Genomic DNA, 25,669 nt, shown 5'->3' with positions numbered 1-25,669 from the left:
ATTAAGAGCTTTAACAGAGGTGAAGTATTAACATCAAGGTTGAACTTCAGTTTAGTACTTGTTTGTCCATTTGGTGATGCTGACCTAAGGGCAGAGGAAAAGTACCCAGAGAATAGGCCTTTATTCTTACACAGTAATGTCAGTGACCTTATTTTTAGAGAAAATTATATTTGCTCAAATTAAGAGAATAAAGTAGAAGAGAAAAGGGTAAAATATACAGAAAAAGGGAGGTAAAACATTTCTGGATCAAACACTTGTAGCATTTGGCATCTTTTTAAGATCTTTTATCCAGATACTCACATCAGAGGTATGCTATCTTTTGAAGGTGAGATATTGCACGTGTTGGTTTGTGTCCTGTTACTTTTTTAGTCTCTTTCTCTGCTTAAAATTATTAAATGCTTATTGTAAAAAAAGGTGCAAACACTTCCGGATATGTGAGGCAGGATGTGAAAGTCTCTCCAGTGAACACCATTTTAATAGTTTGGTGTACGTTCTCTCTGATTTTCTCTATACTGTCCTGGAACTTAATCTTTTCACTTAAAGTATCTTGGACTTGGTAACTTTCTAATGGATGTTGGTGGGGCCACGTGACCTTTTTGGTATTCAAAGTTTCTTTTCTTTGGATTATGGGGTCAAAAATGTTCATTGATCACCTGTCTTGTAAATATTTCTCTCATTTCCCATCTTGTTCAGTATTTTGGGGACATCTGTCTCCACTGACTATCCCAACCTTCTTCAAAATTCTCCTGCTTTGGGGCACCTGGGTGGCTCAGTTGGTTGAATGTCTGGCTTCAGCTCAGGTCATGATCCCGGGGTCCTGGGATGGAGCCCCTCTGTTGGGCTCCCTGCTCAGCAGGGAGTCTGCTTCTCCCTCTGCCTCTGCCCCTCCCCCTGCTCATGCTCTCTCTCTTTCTCTCAAATAAATAAAATTAAAAAAAATTCTCCTTCGAAGAACTGCCCTCCCTCTTGCCACCTACCCAGCCATCTCTCCTCCATTCTGCACACATTGTCTTTGAACCAAAAGGTCCTTCCCTTTTCCTGATCTCTCATCCAGTGTCCCCCTCTGGCTGCTCAGCTTGCTTCTCACATTCTCTTTGCCCTCATTCTGTTTAGATCATTCTTCCCTCCTCTGAGTCTTCAAGAAGGATGGCTGCGCACCTCCTACAGTTCCAGCTCTTACATTGATCCCTAATGAGGAATCTGTTTGTATAGTTTCCAAGGGCTCTCGTAACAAAGCACCACAAACTAGGCAGTTTAAAACCAAGGAGGTTCCTTGTTAACTATTCTGGGGTCCAGAAGTCTGAAATCAAATGTCAGCAAGCTCATGCTTTCTCTGAAGGCTCCAGGGGAGAAATCCTTCCTCGCTTCTTCTAGCTTTTGGTGCTTGCTGGCAGTCCTTGGTGTTTCTTGGTTTGTACCTGCATCACTCCTATTTCTGCCTCTGTCTTCACATGGTCTTCACCTCTTTATGTGTTGTGTCCAGAGTTCCGTCTTTTTGTCAGGACACCAGACATTGGATGAGGGCCCACCTTAACCTCGTGTGACCTCACCTTAACTTGATAAATATATCTGCAAAGACCATATTCCCATATACGGGAAGGGAGGGAAAATGGAATGGAAAGAAATCAGAGAGACAAACCGTGAGAGACTCTTAAATCTGGGAAACAAAGTGAGGGTTGCTTTAGGTGAGGGGGGGTGGGAGGATGGGGTGACTGGGTGATGGGCATTAAGGAGGGCACATGGTGTGATGAGCACTGGGTGTTATATGCAACTGATGAATTACTGAACTCTACATCTGAAACTAATGATGTACTATACGTTGGCTAATTGAATTTAAGTTAAAAGAAAAAGACTGCATTTCCAAATAAGGTCCCATACTGAGGTTCCAGGTGAACGTGAATTTTGGAGGGACACTCTTGAGCTTAGTACACTGCTCTAGATCCATATTATTACTTCTCTTTTAGACATTTCCTTGTGGATGTACCACTGGAGTCTCCAACTAAACATCAAAAAATGAGGTCATTATCTTACCGGTCCTCTGAGGAACGCTGGCAAGAAGTAGCTAAACAAATTCAAAGTTATCAAGAAAGACTCTTTGAAATTTAAATTTTACATGCAATTTTGAAGTAAATGTACATTGTGTTTTGAGGATGTGTTTCTGCTAGTATGAAGCTATCACAACCTGTAAGACATTTGAATAATATAATCTCATGCTCTTTAGTTTGTATTTTCCTGTATATTTCATCTTATATGTGCATAAATATGTGTGTGTGTGTATGGTATGATGCATTAATATAGTAGATCAGGTATATACTTTATAAGTAAATACATGCATATACCTGTATTAGGGTGTGTGCTCAGAGAGTTTTTCAGTGAATGGAGTGTGTGATCAAGAGTTTGGAGAACAGTGGTCTTCAGAGTCAGGTTCCTTTTCCTTAGCACTGCATACAAGACCTTCACTTTACAGCCCCTACCTTGTTTGTTTGTTTGTTTTTGAAGATTTTATTTTTTTAGAGCAGTTTTAGGTTCACAGCAAAACTGAGAAGTAACAGATTTCTTCCCTACTCTGCCTCCACACATGCATAGTATCCCCTTACCAACACCCCCCACCAGGGTGGTACATTTGTTACAACTGATGAAACTACACTGACACATCCTAATCACCCGACGTCCGTAGTTTACCTTAGAGTTCACACTTGGTGGTGTACACTCTGTGGGTTGGGACAAGTGTCTAATGGTGTGTATCCACGATTTTGGTGGTACAGAGTCAGCTCACTGCTTTAAAATCCTCTGTGCTTCACTTAGTCATCCCTCACTCCTGCCAAGTCCTGGCAGCCACTGCTCTTTTTACTGTCGCCATAGTTTTGCTTTTTCCAAAATGTCACAGAGTCAGAATCATATGAGCTATAGCCTTCAACCTTCATTTCAGCCTTGTCTCCTGTATCCTGTATCCCTCTATGCCAGCGCAGCCTCTGCCCTGTGCATCCATTACACACTTCATTCCTTGGCTCTGGCTGTCTTCCCCATTGTCAGTGCCTCTCCTCGTGGTCCACTCTCCTCTTCTGCAGCCCTTCTCTTCTCTCCAGGGTGGGGTTGATCCTCTCTCCTCCCTGAGTCTGTCTTGACTTTCAGGCACTCTGTCATTCCCTCCTGTGCTCTCTGTGGTTTCTCACAACGCTGTTCAGCTTCTCTGCTAGGGTAGGTGTTGTTGGTTGTGTGTGTGTGTGTGTGTGTGTGTGTGTGTGTGTGTGTGTCTTGACCCCACGCTAGCTGGGAAGCTCCTTGAGGATGCAGCCAGTCCTCACTCTTGGTCACCCTCATCTCCCCTTCTCTATTTCAACTAGACACTTAATATTTGTTCGATACATTTTTGCAGAATTGACTTGTTATTTAAAAGTTCTCAAGTTAGGGCGCCTGGGTGCCTCAGTCATTAAGTGTCTGCCTTCGGCTCAGCTCATGATCCCAGGGTCCTGGGATCGAGCCCCACATCAGGCTCCTGGCTCAGTGGGGAGCCTGCTTCTCCTTCCCCCTCTGCCTCTCTCCCTGCTCATGCTCTCTCTCTCTCTCTCTCTATCCGTGTCTCAAATGAATAAATAAAATCTTTAAAAAAAATAAAAGTTCTCAAGTTATTGACATTTTGTATTTGAGCACAGTCTACATTTCCTATACAAAGAATGAAAATCATTAGTAAATGAGGGCATGCTAAAATCCTGCAATCCCTCTCTTTCTCCCCAGAACTGTTAGTGGGTAAGTTTTCACAGTGATTGAACATGGCAGAAGAGCAGAGGGCACAATCTCAGATGGGACAATGAAATAAAAATGGAGTGTTTTCCATTCTGATTCTTTTGTTACAAAAACCAGGTTTTGCGAACAGTGTTTCCCCGTTTGCCAATAGCACTGGTCACTTCCTTAACTAGAAAATAATTTTCTTTTCTTTTTTTCAGTTCTCTAAGACATATAGGTTTCATCCCTTTTTAGCTTGCTTTTTTTGGCAAAAGAAACTTTTTAAAAAAAAATTGGGTATGTATAAGTTGCAAATGTTAAATGCAAAAGGAATGAGCTTTTGTAGTCACTAGAACCTTTCAGAACCATGTCTGAGATGGCTAGTGAGGTGAGCAGTGTGTGACCACTGGTTATATGGCTTTCTTTTTTGTCTGCTTCAGTAGTTCTAAGGGCTGTCTAGAATGACATTTCTTATTTATACTTGACTTGCACATAAGAACCAGACAAAAAGGTAATTTTCAGCCATATCAATAGTCAAGCAAGTGTCAGAACACGCATGTGTATCATGTAAAAATAATAAAATGATAATACTCAGTTTTGGCTAAGTGGTGGAGCCAATTATGCTTTCATCTCCTGTTGGCAGGAATTTGGAATGGTATAATGTTTCTGGAAAGCAATTTGGAAAAATGGATCAAAGCCTCATAAAATGTGTGTATCCTTTGATCTAACAATTCCATTCTTAGCAGTGTGTTCTAAAGATATCATTACAGTTTTGGACAAAGATTTAATACAGATATGTTCATTGCAGCATTGTTTATAATAGTGATAAAAATTTAGAAATGACCTGCATGTCCAATAGGAGGAAATTGGTAAAACAAAGTATGGCTTTCCCGTGTGATAAAATACTTAGAGGCTAGTACGAATTGCATTGTAGATGAATTTTTAAGATACGACATATTGCTAAGTGAATTAAGCAGGCTATAAACAGTATGTTCAGTTTGATTATAATTTGTTATAAAAAAAATGTGTGTGACTTTGATTTTCCAGCTTCCTCTAGCCTCAAGAGGCTACCCCTGCCTTTAATATTCATATCCTGTGGCTCAAGCCCCCATTCAGCTTGACTGCGAGAGGTTCTTTCTTCTAGAAGATTCCCCTGCTCTTTCTCTCATCACCTTCTCTGGCATTTCGCCCCTTTGCAGGTCACCTATTGCTCTCTTGAAGCCATCTTCTCTGGGTTAATTATCTTTCTCCTTATGAAGCTTTGCAGAATCATGGACAACAATTGGTTTCCTGTAATGCCCCAAACACAGGTCATACTAAGCTGTGATACTCAGTACAATTTTCCCGAATGCTTAGGTATAATATATGGGAATGGCAAAGCAAAAAGGGAAAGATTAAAATTGGATGTTTAAAATTGGTATGTTTGCTCCCAGAAAACTTACACTTGAGTCAGTCTCACCCATGTATCCATGTGTCTGTCATCCACTGGTTGTGTTTCTCCTTTTTCTCCTACTGGTAACCATTTTGCAAGGACCATCTTTTACTCCTCTCTCAAGAGTGTTCTTAAGTTTATGTCCCCTTCCAGGAATTTCTGCCACCAGTCCCTCTAAGACTCTGGAGAGGGGAAAACTGTTTTCCTAAAAGGAAACATAATGTGTACAAATTAATTCCACCCACACTGAGGATAATAACATTTACATTATTATGCTTAGTGATTTAACTTAGTGTCTGAAGCCTCCCCATTTCAGAATGGGCTCTTATAAATTGCGTGACCAAAAGGCCACCAAAGAGACCCTTCTCCCTGTTCCCCATACTTCCCAAACTAAAGGGACAATTTGGCTCAAAAAGAAATACCAGCTGTCCTTCTGGAATGTAAACATTTCTTATAGTAATAAAAGGAAACATTGTACTTCTGCCTTTGCTTTTTAGCAGTAGTGCTTAAAAAAAAGAGTTCAATTTCTACTAGAATATATAGATATTTAGAATATATATATGGGTGTAGAAAAACCCTCGAGGCGATATACCCTAAAATATAAACAATAATGATCTTTAGGTGAAGAATAGTTATCTATTGCTGTGTAACAGATTACCCTAAAACTTAGCTTAAAACAATAAACACTTAATATCTCACATTTCTTTGGGTCAGGAATCCAGATGCAGCTTAATTGGGTATTCTCTGGTTCAGTGTCCCTCATGAGACTATGGTCCAGGTGATAGGAGGGCCTTGGTCATCTCAAGGCCCAATTGGAGAAGGATGTGCAAGAGAGGGAGAAAGAGAAAGAGAGAAGTCATAGTCTTTTGGTAGCCAAATGTGTCAGGGGTCCCCAAAACCCACCCCCAGGTCTGATGATTCTCTAGGAGGGCTCACAGGGCTCAGCACATAGTCATATTCTATATAGTCATAGCATACGGACTATGATTTATTACAGTGAAAGGATGCACAGCAAAATCAGCAAAGGGAAAAAGTGCATGAGGTGAAGTCTGGAGGAAACCAGGTATGAGCTTCCAAGAGTCCTCTCCCAGTGGAGTCATTAGGGCACACTGAATTCCCCCAGCAGTGAGTTGTGACAACATGTGTGAAGTGTTGTTTACCAGGGATGCTCATTAACAATTCAGTGCCCAGGGATGTGAGTAGGAGCTGGTCATATAGGTACCCTCTGCCCAGTATGTATCAAAATTCCTGACTCCCAGAGGGAGGACTGGTACTCAGCTTAAGCCATATTGTTTGCCCAAACAGTTTAGGTACAGTGAGCCCTTCTTATCAGGGAATGGTGGGAAAACTCTTGAAATACAAGTTCCCAGACACCAGCCAAGGGACAACCTTATAAGCAGGGCTTTCTAAGGTAACAGTCTCAGGCCTGCTGTGCTCTTTTTTGCACACCTAATCTCAGAAGTGATATCCATGACTTTTCTATATTCTGTTCACTAGATGTGAGTCACTAGGTCTAGTCCACAGGCAAATGGAAGGGATTTCACAAGGACATGACTATCCAGAGGAAGGATCACTGGGGGTCATCTTAGAGACTCCTCACTATAGGGGGTGACTTTGCTTTTCCTTTTTGTATTTTCTATTTTCTCTCTAAGGACATGTGCTATTATTTTTTTTATGTAGTATTTTTATAATAAGAAAAAGCTATTTGAAAAATGTGATTATATATATGTATATGTATATTAATTATATATATATATATATATATATAGCAGCATGTACTGCTGGTGGAAGAAAGAGTGTATTTCTTGGTGGAACAAAACTGGATTTTCTTTTTTTTTGTGCTTATACACACAAACAAGATTTTTATTGTTAACATCAATGAACACAGATGGAAGAATATTCATGTGCCAAGGACATATTGCTCACAAGATCACAAAATGGCTGTTGATTTGTATTCATAAATGATTTGGTGAATCACTACATGTTTTTGAGTGAAACAGATATATATAAAGAAGAGATTTCTGAAGCTTCATTTCCATTTGGACTCTTGTGATATCGTCCCGAGAAGGAGAAAACAGAAGCTTTGAAGTTAATGCTTACATACTTTTATGGATAGCCTGATTCCACCCAAATGAACACCTACTTCCCATTGCCCACATTTTAAGCAGCACACAAAGAAAGCATGAGAAACATTGATTTGGCTCCATGATTTGCCTCATGAAAGGCTTTTTTGTTTTTTATTTTTTTGAGTTTTAAAAAAAATCCTCCGTCAAGCTGTCCAGGGTGCTTGATGACGTCACCGAAGCAAAGTGTTTCCTAAGCAACCCCAGGGCCCTGTTATTTCTTGCTTGCAGGGTCTTCTCGGCTCTCAGCTCATTCTTGATGGCGTCCAGCTCCCCGCGGATCTTTTCCATCTCTAGCTCATAATACAGTTTCATCTCTTCCTTCAGGAGTGCGTTTCTGATCTCTGTCTGACGCTTGAGTTTCCTAACGGCCTCTTTTAAATCTCAGTTCTCTAGGCTCAGCCTGTGGATGAGTTCTTTGGCTTGCTGGAGCTCTTCGGTTAGGTTCTGGACGTTTGTCACTTTCTCGGATAGGTCATTTCTTTTTTTTTTTTTAATTTTTTATTGTTATGTTAATCACCATATATTACATAATTTGTTTTGGTGTACTGTTCCATGATTCATTGTTTGTTCATAACACCCAGTGCTCCATGCAGAACGTGCCCTCCTCAATACCCATCACCAGGCTAACCCATCCCCCCACCCTCCTCCCCTCCAGAAACCTCAGTTTGTTTTTCAGAGTCCATCATCTCTCCTGGTTCGGTCTCCCCCTCTGACTTACTCCCCTTCATTCTTCCTCTCCTGCTATCTCTTCTTTTTCTTTTTTCTTAAAATATGTTGCGTTATTTGTTTCAGAAGTACAGATCTGTGATTCAACAGTCTTACACAATTCACAGCGCTCACCGTAGCACATATCTTCCCCAATGTCCATCACCCAGCCACCCCATCCCTCCCACCCCCGACCACTCCAGCAACCCTCATTTTGTTCCTGAGATTAAGAATTCCTCATATCAGTGAGGTCATATGATACATGTCTTTCTCTGATTGACTTATTTCACTCAGCATAACAACCTCCAGTTCCATCCACGTCGTTGCAAATGGCAAGATCTCATTCCTTTGATGGCTGCATAATATTCCATTGTATATATATACCACCTCTTCTTTATCCATTCATCTGTCGATGGACATCTTGGCTCTTTCCACAGTTTGGCTACTGTGGACATTGCTGCTATAAACATTGGGGTGCACGTACCCCTTCGGGTCCCTACATTTGTATCTTTGGGGTAAATACCCAGTCGTGCAATTGCTGGATCGAATGGTAGCTCTAATTTCAACTGTTTGAGGAACCTCCATACTGTTTTCCAGAGGGGTTGCACCAGCTTGCATTCCCACCAACAGTGTAGGAGGGGTCCCCTTTCTCCACATCCCCGCCAACATCTGTCATTCCCTGACTTGTTAATTTTAGCCATTCTGACTGGTGTGAGGTGGTATCTCATTGAAGTTTTGATTGGATTTCCCTGATGCCGAGCGATGTTGAGCACTTTTTCATGTGTCTGTTGGCCATTTGGATGTCTTCTTTGGAAAAATGTCTGTTCATGTCTTCTGCCCATTTCTTGATTGGATTATTTGTTCTTTGGGTGTTGAGTTTGATAAGTTCTTTATAGATTTTGGATACGAGCCCTTTATCTGATATGTCGTTTGTAAATATCTTCTCCCATTCTGTCAGTTGCCTTTTGGTTTTGTGGACTGTTTCTTTTGCTGTGCAAAAGCTTTTTATCTTGATGAAATCCCAATAGTTCATTTTTGCCCTGGCTTCCTGTGCCTTTGGTGATGTTTCTAGGAAGAAGTTGCTGCGGCTGAGGTCGAAGAGGTTTCTACCTGTGTTCTCCTTTAGGATTTGGATGGACTCCTGTCTCACGTTTAGGTCTTTCAACCATTTGGAGTCTATTTTTGTGTGTGGTGTAAGGAAATGGTCCAGTTTCATTCTTCTGCATGTGGCTGTCCAATTTTCCCAACACCATTTGTTGAAGAGACTGTCTTTTTTCCACTGGACATTCTTTCCTGCTTTGTCAAAGATGAGTTGACCATAGAGTTGAGGGTCCATTTCTGGGCTCTCGATTCTGTTCCATTGATCTATGTGTCTGTTTTTGTGCCAGTACCATACTGTCTTGATGATGACAGCTTTGTAATAGAGCTGGAAGTCCGGAATTGTGATGCCGCCAGCTTTGCTTTTCTTTTTCAATATTCCTCTGGCTATTCGGGGTCTCTTCTGGTTCCATACAAATTTTAGGATTATTTGTTCCATTTCTTTGAAAAAAGTGGATGGTATTTTGATGGGGATTGCATTGAATGTGTAGATTGCTCTAGGTAGCATTGACATCTTCACAATGTTGGTTCTTCCAATCCATGAGCATGGAACGTTTTTCCATTTCTTTGTGTCTTCTTCAATTTCTTTCCTGAGTATTTTATAGTTTTCTGAGTACAGATCCTTTGCCTCTTTGGTTAAATTTATTCCTAGGTATCTTATGGTTTTGGGTGCAATTGTGAATGGGATCGACTCCTTGATTTGTCTCTCTTCTGTCTTGTTGTTGGTGTATAGGAATGCCACTGATTTCTGTGCATTGATTTTATAGCCTGCTACTTGACTGAATTCCTGTATGAGTTCTAGCAGTTTTGGGGTGGAGTCTTTTGGGTTTTCCACATAAAGTATCATATCATCTGCAAAGAGTGAGAGTTTGACTTCCTCTTTGCCGATTTGGATGCCTTTGATTTCTTTTTGTTGTCTGATTGCTGTGGCTAGGACTTCTAATACTATGTTGAATAGCAGTGGTGAGAGTGGACATCCCTGCCGCGTTCCTGACCTTAGGGGAAAAGCTCTCAGCTTTTCCCCATTGAGAATGATATTCGCTGTAGGTTTTTCGTAAATGGCTTTTATGATATTGAGGTATGTACCCTCTATCCCTATACTCTGAAGAGTTTTGATCAAGAAAGGATGCTGTACTTTGTCAAATGCTTTTTCTGCATCTATTGAGAGGATCATATGATTCTTGTTCTTTCTTTTGTTAATGTATTGTATCACGTTGATTGATTTGCGGATGTTGAACCAGCCTTGCGGCCCAGGGATAAATCCCACTTGGTCGTGGTGAATAATCCTTTTAATGTACTGTTGGATCCTATTGGCTAGTATTTTGTTGAGAATTTTTGCATCCATGTTCATCAAGGATATTGGTCTGTAATTCTCCTTTTTGATGGGATCTTTGTCTGGTTTTGGGATCAAGGTAATTGTGGCCTCATAAAATGAATTTGGAAGTTTTCCTTCCATTTCTATTTTTTGGAACAGTTTCAGGAGAATAGGTATTAATTCTTCTTTAAATGTCTGATAGAATTCCCCTGGGAAGCCATCTGGCCCTGGGCTTTTATTTCTTGGGAGATTTTTGATGACTGCTTCAATTTCCTTAGTGGTTATAGGTCTGTTCAGGTTTTCTTTTTTTTTTTTTTTTTAAAGATTTTATTTATTTATTTGAGAGAGAGAGAGAGAGCATGAGAGGGGTGAGGGTCAGAGGGAGAAGCAGACTCCCTGCTGAGCAGGTAGTCCGATGTGGGACTCGATCCCGGGACTCCAGGATCATGACCTGAGCCGAAGGCAGTCGCTTAACCAACTGAGCCACCCAGGCGCCCCTGTTCAGGTTTTCTATTTCTTCCTGGTTCAGTTTTGGTAGTTGATACATCTCTAGGAATGCACCCATTTCTTCCAGGTTATCTAATTTGCTGGCCTAGAGTTGCTCATAATATGTTCTTATAATTGTTTGTATTTCTTTGGTGTTGGTTGTGATCTCTCCTCTTTCATTCATGATTTTGTTGATTTGGGTCATTTCTCTTTTCTTTTTGATCAGTCTGGCCAGGGGTTTATCAATCTTGTTAATTCTTTCAAAGAACCAGCTCCTAGTTTCGTTGATCTGTTCTACTGTTCTTTTGGTTTCTATTTCATTGATTTCTGCTCTGATCTTTATTATGTCTCTTCTCCTGCTGGGTTTAGGCTTTATTTGCTGTTCTTTCTCCAGCTCCTTTAGGTATAGGGTTAGATTGTGTATTTGAGACCTTTCTTGTTTCTTGAGAAAGGCTTGTATTGCTATATACTTTCCTCTCAGGACTGCCTTTGCTGTATCCCAAAGATTTTGGACAGTTGTGTTTTCATTTTCATTGGTTTCCATGAATTTTTTTAATTCTTCTTTAATTTCCTGGTTGACCCATTCATTCTTTAGTAGGATGCTCTTTAGCCTCCATGTATTTGAGTTCTTTCCGACTTTCCTCTTGTGATTGAGTTCTAGTTTCAAAGCATTGTGGTCTGAAAATATGCAGGGAATAATCCCAATCTTTTGGTACCGGTTGAGACCTGATTTGTGACCTAGGATGTGATCAATTCTGGAGAATGTTCCATGGGCACTAGAGAAGAATGTGTATTCCGTTGCTTTGGGATGGAATGTTCTGAATATGTCTGTGAAGTCCATTTGGTCCATTGTGTCATTTAAAGTCTTTATTTCCTTGTTGATCTTTTGCTTAGATGATCTGTCCATTTCAGTCAGGGGGGTGTTAAAGTCCCCCACTATTATTGTATTGTTGTCAATGTGTTTCTTTGCTTTTGTTATTAATTGCCTTATATAATTGGCTGCTCCCATGTTCGGGGCATAGATATTTACAATTGTTAGATCTTCTTGTTGGATAGACCCTTTAAGTAGGATATAGTGTCCTTTCGGATAGGTCATTTCTTAAAGCTTGAAGCTCCCTGTCTTTCTTCGAAGTTTCTCCCCCTGTTTCCTGAAACTTGAGGGGTTTTGCGGAGACTTCTTTTTTGGAGTTCAAAAGTTCTTTTTCAGCATTTTCTAATTCCTCTTCTATTTTCCTGCATTTCATGTTAAGTTTTTCCAGTTCTTCATTCAAAAGATTCAGGCGAAGTTTTGGAGACATTCCATCGGTAAATTTCTCCTTTATGTCTGGTCGTGGTAGGATTGGTAATTCCTTTGTACTCCAGGTAGAATGGTCTTCTGTGCTGTTAAAGCTTTCTTCGGTCACTACATCCAAATTAGATGAGTCACAGGAGACAATTTGTGTCTGCTTCGTTTTTTGAAATGTTTATCTTTCTCTCTTTTAAATTTGGTTCTTATTCTTTCTCATTTAGTTGAGAAATAAATTCTTTCCTCTTAAATTTATTTTCTTCTTGAAACTTTCTACTAGACAAATTATAAATTCCTTCTATTCTACTGGCCTTATCTAAAGTCATTTGTTCAGAAGAAGATTCAGGTTGAGAAGCCTCATCTAGAACATCCTGTGCACTGAAGAAAGGAGCAAACATATTCTCCTTCCAGTGTTTTCTTCTAGCATCCATTTCTCCAGGTACGTCCTCCAATTCACTCTCCAACGTCCAAAGTCTTCTGTTGGATGCCGTTGTTCTCCTTCTCCAGTTTGAACTGGAGACGTGGGTGGGGTCCAGCGGGCCCTGGCCCCTCTTCCCCGAAGCCTGCCACCACCGGTGGGTGGCAGTCCTGGGCTCGGTGCTGGCCACCGCGACCTGGCCTGGCCGGCGCGGCCAAAACTGGATTTTCTATAGGCACCATCCCTACTCAGAGGTGTGGATTCTTATGGCCTAATAAATCTTGTTTGATGTTTGAGATGGTGAGGTTACCTGGGAGGAAAGTGTTTCTAGTTATATTTATAAGAATAAATGTAGGATTGGAAAAAAAGTTCAGTGTTTTAGAAACAGCAACAGTAGCGGCAGGAGAGCCAAAGCAGACAGTGATTCCTGAAGTGGCAGGATGTGGAGGCTAGGGGAAGCCTCACCAGGCTCCAGGAAGCTTCAGACCAAGGCAGATACTATGCCTCGAAATATCTGGCGCAAGAAACTCTGCAGGTCATTGATCAATGTGGAAAGTGTGAGGGCAGGGTGAAGAGGGCCTGCAGGGGTTAGAGCTGGGCACTGCCCCACTTGGCTGGGGGTGATGGCATCCCCCCAGCTGCTCTAATGAGAAGAGATGAGGGGAAGGGAACTTCTTTGCTCTTCTGAGCTCTGGATTTCAGGGAGGAAGGGAGCCTGGCCTGGGGGAAGGTGGAGTATCACAGAGTGAGAGTTGCTGTCTACTGGTCCGCTCGCTACCCATGGTGGAAAAGATGCTCAGTAACCTGACGAGGGCGGTCACACGGGGATCCAGTGTTACCGCTGCTGTCAGGCATCCGGAACCCCACAGGGCATTAGGACAGCACCTGGGACACAAATAGGCATTTAGTGAGAGAGAGGGAGAGATGTACAAATGTGTTCTGGAGGCGACTCAGGGGCCTCCTCCAGCATCTGCAATCCCCCAAATCTGCTCTTTTTCACACGTTTATTACGATATTCTAATATGATATTATAATTATTATTTTGGTATGATTCTCCCCCCCATAATGTAAGCTCTATGAGGGCAGGGATTGTCTCTGTTTTGTGTCTGGCATATAAGAAGCACTCAATAAATGTAGTAGAATTGAATTTAAAAAACACATCGATGCCAGAACCTCTTTTTTTTTTTTTTACCTCCCTTCTATTGCCTAGTGGTATTTAAATAAAAACTGCATATATTTGCCTTTCAGTTTAGTGGATTTCATCTGCTGAACTCCATGAACTTTAAAGAAGATCTGCCAATAATATACTAAGTGAAAGAAGCCAGACACAAAAGGCCACACATTGTATGATTCCATTTATGTGAAATGTCCAGGATAGGCCAATCCATAGAGACAGAAAGTAGACTAGTGGTTTCCAGGGGCTGCAGGGAGGAGGGAACAGGGAATGAGTGCTAAGGGGTGTGGGATTTCTTTTTGAGGGTGATAAGAATCAGATAGTGGTTATAGTTGTACAACTTTGTGAATATACTAAAACCCACAAAATTGTACATTTTAAAAGTGGTATGGGAATTATGTCTCAACAAAACTGTTATTCTAAAAATACAGATTTGTCATTAATTTCTCATGAGGCAGGGGTGGCTGTTTGTTTTATTGCAGTTCCACAGATAAATGAAAGGAGGCTTTTTAGCAGTGTGGTGTGATACAAATGGTGTGGATTTTAGAGTCAGACACACCCAGATTTGTATCTGGCTCCTTACCACGGTGTAACCTTAGGCAAGTTAGCGTTCAGACCTCATTTCCCTTCTTGGAAAAATGGGTATAGTAATACCTGAGACATAGGACTGTGTGAAGGTCAACTGCATTAACCCATGAAAAACGCCCAGCCCTGGGCTTGACAGTCTGACAATGAGCTTAGTCCCTTTCCTTTCTCCTACTACTGAGGAAGACCTGCATGGTGCCCAGGTGAGTGGCAGAGCAAGTAATTAGAATCTGATTACTGAGGTAGGATACATTTTGTCGTACCCAAAATGATAATCTGCCTCTTGAAGCCCATTTGTCTACAGTGGTTCAGCATTGTTGTGTGCATTATTCGCTGTGGAAAGTCACTGTCCCTTGGTCTCTTTTCTCATCCAATTCCGAACAAAAGTTCTACCAATATCACTGAGCATATGGGTCTTGTCACTGCTCTGGAGGTTGGGGCCGTCCCTGTCCTTTTTGAGAAGGAAAGAGGTAGGCCGACAACTCATTCCACTGATTCTTGTTTGCTGGGTGGTTCTGCAGCATTTCCCCATCACACAGTGGTATGTTGGTAGTGTTAACAGTCAGTTCTCCGGGACATAAAAGTGTCCTGATGTGCAGTGTGTGGCAGTTTCCATGGTGGAAATCCTTTCTCTGGGGCTCACTTCAGCCTACCAAGGTGATATCACTGAATGTGGAATTGGGAACAGATGCACCTGATCAGTCCACTCAGGTTGGGGCCATGGGCTCCAGCATATCACTGCCTTTATGGGGTAATTACACCACCATGGCTCAGCAGAGCTTCAAGGCAACTTATTGACATGACCACTTAGGAAGGAAGGGGTTTCCTCACACGGATTTTCACAGCATGACACCTCTCTTGTGCTTGCCTTCCGTCTCCTGAGCACTCAGCACAGAAGGCACAAAGCTGTGAGCTTGGAGGTGAGGTTAGGACTCTGCACAGGCACTTCCTGGAGAGGGGGGTAGGGGTCTTTAAGAGTCCAAGCTAAGTCTGTTTGGAAGATGTATTTTTTGACCATATGTGAGGTCGTATTGGAGTCAGCACATTCAGACCACTCAGAAAGCCTCATACACTGTCTCTTGGAACCTGCTGGAATTGAGTGCATGCATATTTGACAAGGTCAGAGTCACACAACTAATGTCTAAGGATTATTGGATGCATGTTAAGGAGAGAGGCAAAGGTGTCTGGCAGGTGGGCAGGCTTACAAACAGAAGCGATGCAAACCAAACTAAGGAAACCCCCACTCCTCCAGGGGGCTGACCCATCTCCTATGGGTAGCAGGTTACAGATATAATATATCTCTGGAAACAAAGCAATATTGATGAAGGTGATTATGGAAATAATCTTTAATTCTGGGGCTGTTTAGAGTTTGCAGGATGCTGTGTATTGGTGTGGGGAGTATAGTTTTGTTTTTTTGTTTTGTTTTGCCATGAGAGTAATGGCTGGGCTCAAATTCTTCTAATCGAGGACAGTGGGTTAGTTAGAGCAACCTAGCTGCTATAGCAAACTCCAGGGATTTCATACAAACATCTTATTTCTTAGGACTTTCTTCTGGTTGGCTGGTGGGGTGGCTCTACCTTACCTAGGCTTCCAGGGATCCAGATTGAAAGAGGCTCTGTTATCTTCAGTGCATGGCTCCCAGCATTTCCCTGCTATCAATAGCCAGCCAGTGAATGGGAGAAGGACCAAAAAATAGAGAAAACATGTTTGTTTTTGAACCACATCCATTCCACTTACATTCCTTGATCGTCCCCCTTTTGCATGAGGAATAATTTCTGGAACTAGGTGAGCATTTATTAAAGACCCTCTGCCTTTATGGAAAGATCTTCAATTTTTTAGATCAGTGAGTAAGCCCTGGCCGGGCTGCTACTTCCCAAGAACAACTGTGTACTATGAGGGGAGCAAAAGCTTTGGTGCGCAGCAAGCCGTGTTTGCCAGAGACAGGCATGCTTCTGTGGTCAGAATGGTGCTGACCAAGAGTGTCCTTCGGTTAAGAGAATCTTTACTCACAGATCGGGTGTGTTAGCATTTTTGTCTCATATGTTTCCTTTTGAGAGGAAACTTAAATTTAGTCAAGAAAGCATGGTAGTTTATTAAGCCAAAAATTGCATTTGGTCTGTGTTCCCCTAGTGGGACAGTTCTGGAAGGTGTGGCCTTTCAGCCCTGGGGGAGCCATTAACTGAAGGCCCCCTATTCTTTCTGCCTTAGAAACTTCTCTGCTTCTTAGATCCCTAGGCTCTTGTTAAATCTACTAATTTACTAATTCACTGCCCTGGGGATTTTAATTGAAGCCAGCATGAATAACAGTTAAGGTCTCATGGCAACTATTGGGGCAAATAAAGTAACCCCTTCCAACCACCAAAGCTACTTACTAAGGATTCAAACCTTATCTATTTCTTCTCATGCCCAGAGATTTCTGGGAGATTTATTTCTCCAGGTTCATGCCTTAAGAGATAATGAACAGTAGATGAACACATTGAAAACTGGCTTTTTTGGCCAGAGGGAACATCTGTGCCTCAGTGCTTTGCATATATAGTGGAAGGAGAGCCACTTCATTTGTTTACATTTTGTAGGGAAGCAGATAAGTAATTTAGAATGGGACAGTCAGAGCACGTGTGACCCTTCAGCTGCCCGCAAAAAGGTCAGCAGCTCTGTATTCAAATGTGAAGGGCAGTAACTTCACACCCAAAGGGCTATTTTGATGATGTTCTAAAATCCATTTGGTGAGATTTACTCTTTGTGCCTTGAGACAGTCTTTTAGGCTTCCCAAAGGGGATCATAGGTTAATGCTACCCAGTATTTCCAGGCAGCTAAGGTAGCGGGGGCTACAAATGTTGAAGGTTTCTGTACTGGAACTCTACTCTTCCTATCCCACTCTCTGTTGTCTCTCTGGCTTCTTGTTCTTGTTCTTGGTCTTCTTCTTCTTTTTTTTTTTTTCCTTGCTTTCCATGTTGTCCTTGATATTTGTGATAGTTAATTTTATGTGTCAACTTGATTAGATCACAAGATACTCAGTTATCTGGTTAAACATTATTTCTGGATATGTCTGTGACAGTGTTTCTGGCAGAGGTTAGCATCTGAATCAGTAGACTGGGTAAAGTAGATTGCCCTCCCCAGTGTGGGTAGGCCTCATCTAGTCCATTGAGGGCTTACATAGAACAAAAAGATGGAGGAAGGTTGAACTGACACTGCCTATCTGCGCTGGAACATCAGTCTTCTCCTGCTGTGGTGCCCCTGGTTCTCAGGCCTTCAGGCTCTAACTGGAATCTACACTCTTAACTTTCAACCATGTGACTGGCTCTGCTGGGTCTCCAGCTTGCAGATGGCAGATCATGGGACTTCTCAGCCTCTATAATCACGTGAGCCAGTTCCATATAATAAATCTCTCTCTCTCTCTCTCCCTCCCCCCCCTTTTTTTCCCACTCCCTCCCTTTTTAAGTAGGCTCCACACTGGGCATGGAGCCCAACATGGGGCTCGAACCCATAACCCTGAGATCAAGACCTGGGCTGAGATCAAGAGTCAGACACTTAACTGACTGAGCCACCCAGATACCCCAATAAATCTCTCTTTATATTTAATTCCTATTGGTTCTGTTTCTCTGGGGAGCCCATTCTAATATAATTTTTCACCTGTGTGAGGTTGATGGGAAAGTATGACCCCCCAGACGATGAACCAGATGCGAGACACTGGACACTTCTAGAGTTAGCACTGGTTAAATGTGTCTACTTGCAGGTGTGGAGATATGCCTTAGAGCTGGTTTTCTTCTCCATGAGTTGAGATTAGAAATGTAATGACTTCCACAAGGGTATAGAAATGTGTATTTCCCTGCAAGGACTCCAAGTGGTCTGATCTTATGGGGTCTTCACTGATCAAATGTATTTCTTGCCCTAGTCAGGGTGATAAAAATCCAGATTCTGTAGACTAGATTAAAAGATTCAGTCATGTTTATATTTATCTTTTCTGAGTGACAAATAGTCTACCTTTTAGTATTTCCCTTACTATAAAAGGTGACTGTTGGGAAAATCCTAGTTTGTCTAGGTATGGCAGATAGATATTTCACATGTGAGTGCCAATAGATTGGTGGTGCCTGTCTGGAGAGTTATGCTGAGAAGAATTCTGATTCTGCATCCACTGTCAGTATGAACTACTTGCACAGTTGGTTAGCAGTGCCTGCCAGAAGAGCAGAAGTCAGAAGCAGTGACATGTTTGCCACATCCATTCGTTCAGCCACTAAATAAGGAGTGCTTGTTACACGCATGGCACTGTTCTAGGGCTGAGGGCATTTTGCTGCCTAGCCTCTATTGTAGGTACAGGGGCACTGTTGTAGGAGCTGACTCTTTGTTACCCCCACTGACTCATTATTTTACAGGTCTAGGTAGGTCAAGTGATTCATCTGAGGCCACAAAATTAGTTAGAAGAGAGTCAGCCAGAACATGGGACTCTTGACTTCTAAGTGTCCATCCTGTGACCCTCTCACCGTTACCTGAGTGAGCTGATTGTAAGCATTCTTTTTCTAGGCAACTTAATGGTTGTAGAAAAATTCTTGACTTTCTTGCATGTCTTTCATAAAGGGATGACCCTCAACTTGGGCTGCAGCCCAGGAGTAAGGAGACTTGTCCTTCTTTCTTGGAATCTTCCATGCTGAATCACCTGCCCCTTTTGAGAATGTAACAGAGGCAACAGTGCCTGTGGAAAATTCTTCTTTGTTGGCAAATATCAATGTGGTATTTTGTTAAAGCAGGATATTATCCAAAGACCCTATAGAGGTTACAGGGTGCCTGAAGGGGGTTGGGAGCTCCGTGGATCAAAGTATCAAATGGTAGTTGGGTGAATTTTTCCATGGCTAAATTCCAGGAAAATGATCCCTGATATGGTTCTGTTGTTCAAAGTCAGCCTGTTCCTGTCCAGGGCTTGTGAGAGTAGGCATGTCCAGATGGGTGGGTGGAGAGGCACTTGGGAGGAGAGATTATTTTTTCTCATGAGGACCCAGTTTATTTCACCAGTTCCTGAGCTCACTTTACCCTGACTTAGGGAAAGGGTGTGTGCCTCCCTGCTACGATTTCAATCTGAACTTCAAACCTTTGCAAAACAGGCTACTCTATCTCTCTTCCTGCTTGGTCTACATGGAAAACTGGTGAGATCTGACCTCCTCCCGAAGTGTTCAAAGCAAAGTGTCTACTCAGAACTCTGTGGGCTCTTACCACAATTCCAGGGAGGGCAGAACTCAGGTCACTAGTGGAGAAGGCTTTGCTTGCCCATGAATCTTTCTTTCAAAGAAATCATAGGCTGATTTATATAACCATGTCTCTTTAAGGGTTGTTGAAAGGATTTCTAGGAAGTTAAGACAAATCTGAAATGGGGCATTATTTTTAAGAAGCTCATCAGTGGTCATTAGAAAGCCTGATGTAGCAGGATTTGTGCAGCCTGGCTTAGATCCCTTTGGCCTACCCTGAACATCACCCACAGACAGATCCTGTATGGGTCCAATGGCTTTCTGGACTCTCTGCCTGATAACATTCTGTGGCAGTGTTTTCTGGGCACAGGCTGGGGAGTTAACCCCCAGGAGCAACCCTCAGTCAGTAAGAGACAGGAGTTGGTGGGTAAATCCTCCAGCTTCCTCACCCCACAGTGATGAGTCCTGAGGTGGGTCTCTAAGAGGTCTCAGTGGGACAGAGCCCCAGCTGTCTGCAGCCAGAAGTTTCTCATTTATGCCTCTTAACTGACTTGCCTCCCTTCGCTGTGTCAATTTCCAGCTTTGACACCGTGAGTTCTGGTCACCACTTGTACCCAAATCCTGGTGTCAGGCTTATGAGGAAACCCAAATACTACCTGACAGACTTCTGTGTCTTTTCCTGCCTGAGCGGGAATATCTAGAAAGTAGAAGGTGTGGGGAGTCTATAACTGGTTATTCTGGCCAAGATGAGAGAACTTCCTGAAGCCTTCTCTGCTCTCCTTTGTTGGCAGGTAGACCGATGTTTGTCCACCTAGGGGTTTAATCTTCTCCAGGGTGGGAGACAGAGCACCACAATGTAAACAAAGTAAGAATCACTTTGGGGAAATCGGATTGACCCGGAGACACAGTATTTGACTTGGCAGTAATAAAGGTGCTAGATCTCAGGCCATGGGAATGACCCCACGCTGTTCATTGAAATACCAGGTAGTGTCTGTGGATCACAGCCTAAGAGCATCAGCTGGGTCTTGATAGGAGGTTCAAAGCAGCTGGTTGGTTTGGGAAGGGGAGGTGCTTGCAGTGCTAAGAGGTGTATGGTGGGGAGAGGATGTGATAGAGATAATCTCTGGTGCAGACCAGGAGTACACAGTCCTTTTTCCTTGTGAAAATTGGTGTCTCCATTCCTTTTATGTAGCCAGATTAACCCAGGCAATGCCAAATCCCAGGGCACAGTGGCTTTGTTTCTCTAGTGCATAGAATGTTAATGGTGTCAGAGGCTTGAGCCCATGTTGAACTGGGGTCACAACCAGAGGAGACTGACCTCTCTCCTCTTCTTGTCCCATCTGAGATTAATGTGACTTATCAGATGTTTTTGCTTGCCTTATTTTTAGGTGGCGCAGCTCAGAGGGAACTGTCCCTTGTCCCTTAGCCTCAGGCAAGGTCGTGAAACAGCCCTGGTTGGAGCATTAGGCTGCCCTGTCTATAGAGCATCACTTTGATCTCTGGCCCCTGCTGCTTGGTAACCAAGATAGGGCCTGGCTCAGTTCTGTGGAGTTGGCAGGGACAGGAGGAGAAGTGGAAGGGGAAGGAAAGAGCCCTTCTGAAAGGAGTAGTTCTTATTTGGGAAATAGAAGGTGTTCCTTTCCTGGCCCGATTCCACGCGCTCTTCTGTGACCTTTCCTGCTCTGGCGCACTTCCCTATAGTGCCTCCCCTATGCTGCCCTTCTCTGTGGTCTGGACCCCTCTGCCTCCTTTCAGGACCCCGCTAGGCTGGGAGGCTAGTGAATATTGGGAGGTGAACAGAGAGCTAATGGACCAACATGTTGATAATGATAATAGCTAACGCTTCTTGAGTGTCTACTCTGTGCCAGGCACTCTGCTAAGGACCGTACGAGGATTATCTTGTCGAATCCTTTAATAATCCCACAAATTAGGCACTGTGATTATCCCTGTTTTTAAGATAAGAAACCAAGGCACAAAGAGGTTAAGTAATCTTCCCAAGGTCACACAATCAGTCAGTACTGGGGCCAATACACAAACTCCATGTTTTCAGCAAATATTTATTTAGCACCTCCTGTGTACCAGGCCCTTATTCCAGGTGAACAAGACAGGCAACACCATTGTGCCCCTTCTACAAACTCTCAGTCATAGTGCCATGCAGAGAATTAAAATAAGCTGATATGGTAGAGCTTCTGGGTGGCCACTTTAATCTGGGAGGTCAGGGAAGTCTTCTTGGAGGAGATGACATTTAAGCTGCTATCTGAAGGACAAGGAGCCAGACTCCAAAGATGATGGGGAAGAAAAGTCCTGTAGGTGAGCAGCTGGGGCGACAAACCAGTCAAGGCGAGAATAGAAAGGAGAGGGCAAGCCCGGTTTCTGTGAGAGGAGGGGAGAGGCAGGGGGGCCCCTTCTGGAGCTTCCCAGTTGCCATTCTTCATTCGATCAGGCCTTTCAAAACTCACAGGGGCTCTGTGGCTCCCCTGTGGGAATTCGGGGGCCAAAGGCTAATACCGGCCATATGGGCCCCAGGGTGACTGGGACCAGGGTGGGAGCCCAGGGCACACCTAGCCTGCTCCCTGGCTTGCTGCCCTCTGACCTCATGGCGGAAGCTGGCAGTGCTGCAGGCTGGGAGCCTCCCAGAGACGTGGTGGGAGGGCTTTGTGTCAGGTCGGTCCTATCTCCACCCCTGGCAGGACAAGGCCTGCGCAGCCACCTCTGGGCTTAGTGCCAGCACCTCTTATTGAAAAACAGCGGGACTGATTGCAATGATGTTTTGCAAAGGGAACAAGGGAGAGAATGTGACGTGGGCTGAGATTACAGCTCACAGCCTTTCAGGCCTGGGCCAGTTTCAATACTGAAGGTTCAAACTCCCCCCAGAGAGTGTTTCCAGGAAACCCCAGGGTATGAAACTGTTGTGCCAGATGTTCTAGTGAAAGGAAAACCTCCCTGAACAAATAATAATAACAGAAGGGCAAACTACTCCTTCAGGTGAGAGAGCAGGAGTGAGCAAGAGAGCTCTAAGACTGTAACTGCATCTGGGTAGTTCTGGACGAATTCCGTTTGCCTTGGTGCTTTTCACTCTCTAACCCTTTTCCTCCCTGTAATCTTTGGGACCAATCCTTCTGAACTGCTGAGGTACCAGTCATCAAGAGGCAAGCAGCTGGAGAGAGGGTATTTGCAGCCACCTGCAAGCAGCACACATTTCACACATTAAGAAAGATACTCCTGATGGCATGTGTAGAGTGCACAGCCAAGGCTAAACTCACTTCCTAGGTCCTGAGCTAGAATTCCGTGCTGTGGAGGGTGGGGATGTGTGGCATGTTAAGTCATCAATATCTCAGGGTGCTTGGATGGAACACCTATCCCAAAAGAGACAGAGAGGGGTGAGTTATTTTGAAAAATAAATGCCTGAAGAAAAGCAAAGGACATACCTGGAGTGTAGGGGATATGAAGAGCTGTTAACCAAACCTCATTTGCCTTGGGTACTTTAGCGGTGGGTCCAGAAAATTGTTATGTTCACACCAGGCCCAGCGTAAGCCCGGATTTTCCTTTATGCTCAAGGAAGACTTGATGTTCGGACAAAACTGTTGCAATCTGGGTAGGAGTTAAGGTTTCAGTGGAATGGGCTCTCTTAGTCTTCATGTTCCTGGTGATAGAAAGGAACGAGAATTTGTCACAGATTGGTATAGGGTCAAGTATGGACTTCCTGCACAGTGGTGCAGGTTTTACCCTGCACAATGTTTGGTTTAAGGGGTGCATTTGGGGACCAAAATCCAGCTAGCACCCTTGGCAAAGCTATTTGCCTGGTATGCAGCTGTGTCAGCCCAAAGAAGGGACACATTTTGAAAACTGGTTCTTCTAGCAGGATACCTGTTTCTAATTCCCAGAAGGGTGTCATTGTGTGAGTCTTTGTCATCAAAGAAAATGTTTCTCATATTTCCTTTTTGTATACTTTCTCTCTCCCTCTTCTTTTTCTCTCTCTCTTAGAACACTTCTCCAGATGTCTTCTGGGAAATTGATAGGTGATATATAAAACAAGCGTTCAGTGGTAAAATAAGTTTGGGAAATGCTACAGATTTATTTGAATAGTAGGATTTCTTTCTTTCTTTCTTTCTTTCTTTCTTTCTTTCTTTCTTTCTTTTTTTTTTCTTTTCTTTCTTTCTTTCTTTTTCTTTCTTTCTTTCTTTCTTTCTTTCTTTCTTTCTTTCTTTCTTTCTTTCTTTCTTTCTTCTTTCTTTTAGATTTCATTTATCTGAGAGAGAGAGCGAGTGAGTACAAATGCACGAGTCGGGGGGAGAGGCAGAGGGAGAGGGAGAAGCAGACTCCCCACTGAGCAGGGAGCTGGATGTGGGGCTTGATCCCAGGAACCCAGGACCATGCCCTGAGCCGAAGGCAGACACTCAACCTCCTGAGCCACCCAGGTGCCCCCTGAATAGTAGGATTTCTAAGAGCATTTCATATGTGACCTGTATTATGATTCTATTAGAGGTGGTTGTGGGGTGAGCAGAATTTCCCAAATGTTTATGGCCATGGAAGCATCTTGGGGGACTAATGTTCTGTGAACACATACAATACTGTTTTTTGTTTTGTTTTTGGTTTCAGGTTTTTATTTAAATTCTAGTTAGTTAACATATAGTATAACATTGGTTTCAGGAGTAGAATTTAGTGGATTCATCACTTACATATAACACCCACTGCTCATAACACCACAAGTGCCCTCCTTGATACCCATTACCCGTCTAGTCTATCCCCCTACCTACCTCCCCTCCAGCAACCCTCAGTTTGTTCCCTGTGGTTAAGAGTCTTAATGGTTTGCTTCCTTCTCTTTTATTCCCCTCCCCCATGTTCATCTGTTTTGTTTCTTAAATTCCACATCTGAGTGAAATCATATGGTATTTGTCTTTCTCTGACTGCCTTATTTCGCTTAGCATAATACAACTTTAGCTCTATCCACATCGTTACAAATGGCAAGATTTCATTCTTTTGGATGGCTGAGTAATATTCCTCTGTGTGTGTGTGCACACATGTGTGCACGTGTTTGTGTGTATACACATACATACACACCACGTCTTCCTTATCCATTCATCAGTCAGTGGACGTTTGGGCTCTCTCTATAGTTTGGCTATTGCTGATAATGCTGTTATCAACCTTGGGGTACATGTGCCTCTTTGAATCAGTGTTTTTGTATTCTTTTGGTAAATACCTAGTAGTGTGATTGCTTGATCATAACGTAGTTCTTTTTTAACTTTTTGAGCAACCTCCACACTGTTTTCCAGAGTTGCTGCCCCAGTTTGTATTCCCACACTGTAAGAGGATTCCCCTTTCTCCGCATCCTCACCAACATCTGTTGTTTCTTGAGTTGTTAATTTTAGCCATTCTCACAGATGTGAGGTGGTATCTCATCGTGGTTTTGATTTGTATTTCCCTGATGATGAGTGTTGTTGAGCATCTTTTCATGTGTCTTTTGGCCATTTGGATGTCTTCTTTGGAGAAATGTCTATTCATGTCTTCTGCCCATTTCTTAACTGGATTATTTGTTTCTTGGGTGTTGAGTTTGTTAAGTTCTTTATAGATTCTGGGTACCAACCGTTTATCAGATAAGTCATTTGCAAATATCTTCTCCCATTCTGAAGGTTGCCTTTTAGTTTTGTTGATTGTTTCCTTTGCTGCGCAGAAGCTTTTTATCTTGATGAAATCCAAATTGTTCATTTTTGCTCTTGTCTTCCTTTCTTCCAGAGATGTTTCTGGTAAGAAGTTGCTACTGTCGAGGTTCTCCTTTAGGATTTTGATGGTTTCCTGTCTCACATTTAGGTCTTTCATCCCTTTTTAAATGTATTTTTGTGTATGGTGTGTAAGGAAGTGGTCCAATTTCATTCTACTGCATGTAGCTGTCCTGTTTTCCCAACAGATTTGTTGAAGAGACTGTCTTTTTCCCATTGGATATTCTTTACTGCTTTGTTGAAGATTAGTTGACCATATAATTATGTGACACATATAATACTATTTTAAATGATCCATACTGCATCCCTTAGATTTTCAGTTAGGAGAGGATTGCTCTGGAAGCATGCCATTGTTTGTTTTTTATCAATTGGGGGCCTAGGATAAATGTCAACCAACTGCCTTGACTCTCCAGTGGAGTCATGGCCTCCTT

At 42.8% G+C, this 25,669-nt stretch overlaps 1 protein-coding gene and 1 pseudogene across 2 annotated transcripts in view; one reads left to right on the top strand and one right to left on the bottom strand.

Moving 5' to 3' along the window:
• PELI2 (pellino E3 ubiquitin protein ligase family member 2) overlaps window positions 1-25,669 on the top strand; it is a 556,167-nt gene that overhangs the window by 58,546 nt on the left and 471,952 nt on the right. The window lies entirely within an intron of this gene.
• LOC113909961 lies at window positions 7,408-12,761 on the bottom strand (annotated as a pseudogene).

The sequence above is a fragment of the Zalophus californianus genome, chromosome 6 (genome assembly GCF_009762305.2).
Source record: "Zalophus californianus isolate mZalCal1 chromosome 6, mZalCal1.pri.v2, whole genome shotgun sequence".
Lineage (NCBI taxonomy): Eukaryota > Metazoa > Chordata > Mammalia > Carnivora > Otariidae > Zalophus > Zalophus californianus.
Note: the sequence above shows the minus strand (reverse complement) of the source record. Positions and strands in the feature narration are given on the sequence as shown.